Source organism: Palaemon carinicauda, chromosome 13 (genome assembly GCF_036898095.1).
Source record: "Palaemon carinicauda isolate YSFRI2023 chromosome 13, ASM3689809v2, whole genome shotgun sequence".
NCBI classification, from domain to species: domain Eukaryota; kingdom Metazoa; phylum Arthropoda; class Malacostraca; order Decapoda; family Palaemonidae; genus Palaemon; species Palaemon carinicauda.
The window spans coordinates 130,932,228-130,939,727 of NC_090737.1; the positions used below are offsets into that span (position 1 = coordinate 130,932,228).

At 33.0% G+C, this 7,500-nt stretch overlaps 1 long non-coding RNA gene across 1 annotated transcript; it reads right to left on the reverse strand.

The window, feature by feature from the left end:
- Nucleotides 1-3,848: 3,848 nt before the first annotated feature.
- On the reverse strand, nt 3,849-6,805 carry LOC137652086 (uncharacterized). Its single transcript, XR_011046175.1, has 2 exons — nt 4,702-6,805; nt 3,849-4,322 (listed from the first exon to the last, which is right to left on the reverse strand). It is a non-coding gene; the product is annotated as an uncharacterized lncRNA (long non-coding RNA).
- Between the last annotated feature and the right edge of the window lie 695 nt (nt 6,806-7,500).

A 7,500-nucleotide genomic window follows, 5' to 3' on the forward strand; every position in this document is an offset into this window, starting at 1 on the left:
GTGTAGAGAGAAAAACTCAACCAATGTTCGGGTCCCTGTCTCAATGTCGAAACTCAATTAACTTTAATGACTTATTTTGTTCTCAATTCTGACCAAGAAAATCTTCAACAATTTAAAATATACAAGTTACGCCTTGATCTCTGGCTCTTCAATAAAAACTAAAAATTTTGCGCCTATATGGATACTATTACTCCAGTCCATAAAAGACAAAATTTCACTGCATTTAATAGTAAACTGAAGACCCATTTATTTTCATAATATAACCACCTAATTAGTATGTTTTAAACCCCTTCCACGCGAGGGGGCAAATGCATGTCGGGCAGACTCTGCTAAGGCCTGTCGAACAACGATTGATGACGTCAGAAGCGGAAAACTCTTATGCAGGGTTATGGCAACAAATAGTGCTACCAGATGGAGTGCAACCCACAATCTCCACTCGATCAGGTGACCGAGACTAGCAGGCAAAAAAAACACAGCGGACACCGATAGCATATAATGATTTCCCAAGGATAAAAGAGACTTTAGCTTTGGTAAGCAGCTCTTCTAGGAAAAACATTCCAAAATCAAACCATTGTTTTCTAGTCTTGGATAGTGCCATAGCCTCTGTACCATGGTCTTCCACTGTCTTGGGTTAGAGTTCTCTTGCTTGAGGGTACACTCGGGCACACACTTCTATCTTATTTCTCTTCCTCTTGTTTTGTTAAAGGTTTTTATAGTTTATATAGGAAATGTTTATTTCAATATTGTTACCGTTCTTGTAATATTTTACTTATCATTGTTTCTTTTCCTCACTGGTCTATTTTTCCTGTTGGAGACCCTGAGCTCAAAGCATCCTGCTTTTCCAGCTAGGGTTGTAGCTTAGCAAGTAATAATAATAGTAATAAATCATTAGGAGGTACTCAAATCATAAAGAAAAGTGCATTAGCGTTACGTGCCACTTAGCGAGAATTCAAAATATGTTATTTCTACCAACCTTATTGCTATAAACTGTTATACAATACGACTTTGGAAATTCGTTTTTATCTCAACTCATATCCTAACAGGAGTACCTTAATATTCATTCAAAAAAAAAAAAATAATCATGATTTGAGTAATAAATCAAAACTCCTCAACAAATAATGAAAAAACTAACTTAATTTCTACAAATTACTAAGGTTTGCAATATGAGAAATTACTTAATCCCGAATTATGGGCATAGAGAGAGAGAGAGAGAGAGAGAGAGAGAGAGAGAGAGAGAGAGAGAGAGAGAGAAATACCTCTAATTGCATTAGTTTTATGAGTAGTCTGGAATAAAGAATAGTTCCAGGTACAATTCCGAAAAATTTCATGCACTATCATCTAACATGTGGTTTCTTTATGCAGTCACCATCAGTGAGGAAACAAAAGCCACCAAAGAACCATAATTTGGGGCTCTAAATATGATTCGCAGAAGACCCCGACATGCTAGGTTTACTAGTAGAAACAGCTTCTGGAATTTCGTTCAAGCTCACTCAGACAGTTGCCAGTTCATTTGTGCCTAGTTACCTAGCTCCTGACGTCACATTCTTGCCCGCCACTCACCCTCCTAATTTGTTTGCGTTTTATCTCTTGCTCGAGGGTACACTCAGGTACCCTATTCTATCTTATTTCTCTTCCGCTTGTTTTGTTTAAAGTTTAGTTTATATAAGAAATATAATTTTGATATTGTTACTGTTCTTTAACTACTTACTTTTCCTTAGTTTCCCTTAATCACTGGTCTATTTTCCCTGTAGGACCCCTGGCTTATAGCATCCTGCTTTTCCAACTAGGGTTGTAGCTTAACAAGTAATAATAATAGTAATAAATCATCAAGAGGTACAAAAAAAAAAAAAAAAAAAAAAAAAAAAAAAAAAAAAAAAAAAAAAAAAAAAAAAAGGTGCATTCGGGTTACATGCCACTTTAGACATTAATCTACCAAACAAAATATCCTTAGCAAGAATTCAAAATAAGTAGTTATTTCTACCAACCTTATTTCTATGAACTGTTTTATGAAAATGCCTAGGCTATTTAACTTTCTCTAGCTAATATCCTAACGCAAGAGTACCTTAATATCAATTCATTGAAAAAAAAAAAAAAAACTTATCATAATTTTAGTAATAAATCAAACCAACTCCTTTACAAATAATGAAAAAACTACTAAAGTCTACAAATTTCTGAAGTTTGCAATAGGAAAAATTACTTAGGAATCCTGAATTACGGGCAAAGAGAGAGAGAGAGAGAGAGAGAGAGAGAGAGAGAGAGAGAGAGAGAGAGAGACCGAATTTTATTAGTTTTTATTAGTAGCCTATAATAATAAAGGTTCATGTATAATCCGAGAATATTTCTTGCACGATCATTTAACATGTTCTATCTTTATGCAGTGTCACAAACGGGTGAAAATATCACCAACACCATAATTTGTTTAAACCATTCGTCCCACACCCTGACTGGCTAGAGTTTACCAAGCAGAAGCTTCTGGAGTTTCGTTCAAGCGCCCTCACAGACAAGCTGCCTGCTCATTTATGCCAGTAGTTAGCTCGCTTCTGGCGTCACCTTCAGACCTGCTATTCACCCTCCTAGTTTGTGTTAACGGATCTGTTCATCACTGTTTACCCGTCGGGCATGTCAGATAATGTAGGAAGACCCCATGCACTAAAATCTTGCTCAACTGACTAAAATATCTAAAAATTTACAAATTGGACACCAGGTGAATTTCTGTTGATCCTTTCAAACCCTAACAGTATTAATAAATTTCCAATTACAAAGAGCATTTATCAAATCTGACTTCAGAAAAACCTAAATCCCGTACATCTGCATCTATATTATTGCCCAAGTCTTTGCAGGAGAAGATTAGACCAATCCTATAATTTACTAATTTTTAATAAAACTAAGTATTATGAAACTGGCCTACTATGTTTCCTTCATATACTGGAGAAAAGCTACCTCAATATTGTCTTAAAGTTCCCATTACTGCTAGATTTGTTTTACATCAAAGTACTTTCTTTGTCACTACAAAACTGCATCTGCTTTCAGTAGTCAAGGAAAATCCTTAACATACGAGAAAATATTCAAACTAAACTCTCGTATACAGGCTGTCTTAAATCATATTACACTTTATGGCTTTGCTTATACTTTTCTCCAGCTCAGGTCTGATTTACAAACTTGTCTCCTGGGAAAGTTTCTAGCAAAAACTCAAAACTAAGAAACTATCCAGACATTAGTTTCCATTGCAATTACCATATATACTTCCACAGCTTTTACCAGTTAAAGTATTACTCAATATTACAAGATTTTATGCAACTAACTAATCGACAACCCAATAAACTTTAAGCCTTTATTCATGTATCTAATCAACCTGACATTAACCTTCTAAGTCAGGCTTTACGTATTACAACCATTAGGTATCTTTATTACTCAAACAGCTTTGTGCTCTTAGGGGACTTTCAGTGCTACACAGTTGAATTTTAATTATCAAGGCGCATGGAGCCTTTTTACAGTAGCATGGATGCTCAAATGTGGCGACCAGAAATGTTATACCTCAAGTATTACTCAATTTAAAAAACTAACAGCAGGTAGTATTTGAAAATAATTTATAGAATAACATAATATTTGGAAAATGCAAACCCATACACCCAACAGGATATAATTTCCTACCTGGGTTAAGGGTGGCTACTTTTCTCTCTAACAAGCCATTGAGCTTTTGTACCATTTAGTCGAGAGCTTTAGCTATTAAGCTATATTACAATGTAATAAGATAGATTTTAAGAAATTCAGGCCTTTAGAATATTTAACCATCAGAAGTTGGGAACTTAACTATGATGAACACCATTAAGGAAAAAAGATTCAAGAAATAACCTTTAGTCGTAAATATATTATACAAGCTTAATACCTTCTAGACCAAGTTAACATCTAGATAGAGCCATAGGCAGTGCATAACCGATTTGGCGATAAATAGGTCCAGAGTTACTTTTGACTGAAACTGCCCACCAGTGTCTAGATCAACCAGTGTATAAAACCATATTTAGAACTACCCACAACTCCGGCATGTTGAGTCCAGACGGCAACTTTCAGATGGCAATTCAAGAGATAGCCCAAGCCCTCTTTGTCTACATCTTTTCCCACCTCTGTGGGGTCTATGTTTCTGGTCAGCTTTCTTCATCTACCTCAGATAGCTCAAGCCCAAACTCCAATAATCAAAGATTGCTCTAATTAAGTCTTCAGGCAGCAATCAGGAAGATAGTCTGGACTGACATCTACTGAACCAAACTATCAGATTCTGTAGCATATTACGTCTCAGCATAGGTCTTTTCGGGGGTTCAAAGTATCTGGAATAGAAAAATAAAAGTTAAAAGAAATAAAGATACTAAGATTGGAATACAGACTGGACACTGGGGCTTGTAAAGTGGTAAATTTTAAATTACTAAATATCCTGTTGAAATGATTCCTTTAATTAACTAGGCTAAAGATTAGAATTTTGGTAATTATTTAAAATTCAGATCAAATATGGGTTTAATAACGGGAAATTCATAAAAGTTTAATATCCAGTCTATTCTTGTCACATTGCATAGAAGTAGTTTATTTGTAGTTTAATTTAAGGCTTTGAAAGCATTAAGGTTAACTATAGAAGTCTCAAGATTGAATTAATGCATTAAGGTTGAAAATAGAAGTCAGACTGAAAAATTAAAAGCTGGGAATAGCACTTACCAGTTGTTAAAGATGAAAATTACAGAACAAGAGGACCAGGACACCGGCTAAGATACAAAAGTACAATGCTGCAGACTAAGAAACAATTTCCGAGGACAAGCTCTGGAAGACAAAATTAAGAATTAAAAAGACTATCCGCTCAGAAGCATGACTCCTAAAAATGCACGAGAGAACCAATTATAGCAACTTTATTCCATATATGAATATTGGCTTGTGAAAAATTTATACGAGCACGTATGAAAATATAATTAAACCTAGGCACCAATAACTAGGTTTCTCTAAGTACTTAAAATTTAATTTAGTTAAAAGTTATGAACTAGGATTCAGGGTAAGTTATGAACTAAAATAAGCAATAAGCAAATACCAAATTACTAGTAACTTACTCAGAATATTTACTTTAAATCTCGTGCATATTAACTATACTGTAAACAGAATTAAAACTTACCCAGCCTTAAATCTAAAGAAATATGCAAGCCTCCCCATGTCACATGATAGACCGAAGTCTATCATGTGACATGGAGAACGTCCTCCCCATGTTGGGGGCGCCGCCCCCAACAGGGGAGGACTAGCTTGCAAAAAATGGAAAAAAGTGAATATAGTGCAGAAACTCACCTTGCTAGACTTCTATAGTTACCAAAATCCCGTGGCGGTTTCCTAATTGTGTGTTCGATGAACAGATTGGTAGTTTTTCTTGGGTCTTTCATGCGCAAAGCAATTGAAGTTGATTCGGCTTCACTTTCAAGATTGTACCTGGAAGAGTTTGATTGGTGTAGTTAACATTCTTTAAGCTCGTTAAAACCTAAATTTTATAAACAAAAAACCGAAAAATGCCCATTTAAACAAGATTTAATAAATAATTAAAATTAACTAAATGGAAAAAGTCCCATTAAAACTGCACTGAATATCAAATAAAATTTAAAACTACCCATTAAAACTGTCCTGAATGTAAATAGAAATTAAATTTAGAACGTCCCATTAAAACTGCACTGAATATAATTAGAAATAGAATTTAAAAAGTCCCATTAAAACTGCACTGAATTACAAAATTAGAAAATCCATTAAAACTGCTCACGTCCCATTAAAACTGCACTGAATATAATTATAAAATTTAAAACGTCCCATTAAAACTGCACTGAAAATAATTAGAAATGAAGTTTAAAAAGTTCCATTAAAACTGAACATTTAATTGAACTAAAACGAGTAAAGTTGATTTAAAAACTAATTAAATTAGTGCCTTCCAAGGTGTGAATCTTGGAAAACCATATGAATTCAGCAATGAAACTTAAAACAATCTAAGATTGAAAAAGTAATATAATTACCAAGTCCTCGTGCGCAAAAAATCGTTCATAACCAATACATATTTGCTGTAATTAGCCTGTAATTAGATTTGAGCAATGAAATATGGTGGTAGAACAGTTTAGAAAACTCAATTGCTGTGTTAGGTACACTAAGTGGAAAATTACTAAGTAAAAAATGTACTTAGAAGAATTATATACGAACTTGTTTGAAATCATTTCTAACTTTTTAAAAGTATTATTAATGTCGAAATAGTTTGTCAAAATTTCTAAAAGAAAACTTGCCTAGTTAAGTAAAAAAAAATGAAATATAATAAGCTAAAGAAATGTACAGTAAATATATTTTTGAAAATCTGCAGTTGATCGTAAGCAGATGGAAAGCAAAGTTATTTCGAAAAGATCAAAGTAAATTAGTTTTCTGGTATCACGCTACCATCTAAAAGTTTCAAAATTTCTAATTTTCTTGAAAAAATTAAAAACTTATAATCCCATGTTATTTCAATGATTGTTACACTGATGCTAACATTAGCTAAAATTTATTTAACTTTGTGAATAAGGGTCACAAAAATAAAAACCATGAACTATAACATATATATAAAAAAAATTAAAGTATAGACTCCTACAGCTTATCCATCACTAAAATATGGAATTACGGAATATACAGCTTAAAAGCCAACAAAAACCTTAAAAAACTTCACTACCGCGTATGAATTCAAGCTAAAAACTACTAAAGCAATAGGAAATCAACGAAGTAAATACTTAACAATCAAAATCCACGATGAAGCAACTGCTACTTTCGACGACTTATTTTCCACCAATTCAATACCCAACTGAACCGCCCAGACCTTCACACCGGTTAAGGGAAAATCTCGATCTTGTAAGAACAAGGACTCTGAAGGTATGGTAATATGCTCGCAGAAAGAAAACGGAGAAGATTCTCCCTCATAGATGGCGCTCGTGATGTTTGAATGAGAAATTAGAGAAAAATCTTTGAAAAGGTCTCGCCATGCAAAATACAGCATACAGTAATGTAGCTCATATTATTGTTGTTTACTTGTACCGATATTATTCTGTCGTAAATAAAGCCAATGCATCTTTCAGAAATACATATAAATCGAGATAGTCAACAAAATGTTGCTATTTTGATAAGATTTCAGAACTGCTAATTTCATGGAATGACATGTCACATTAAATCTATGTGAAAAAAACTGCTCTCCCGTTCCTGGCGAAAATTACATTATTATAAGGTAATTGTTATGATGGGTTAACCAAACATTTACCACGATAATGAACGTCAAATTCGTGAATACAAAAAGATATAGACGTAACACACACACACACACACACACACATATATATATATATATATATATATATATATATATATATATATATATATATATATATATATATATATTTATATATATAAATATATATATATATATATATATATATATATATATATATATATAAATATATATATATATATATATATATATATATA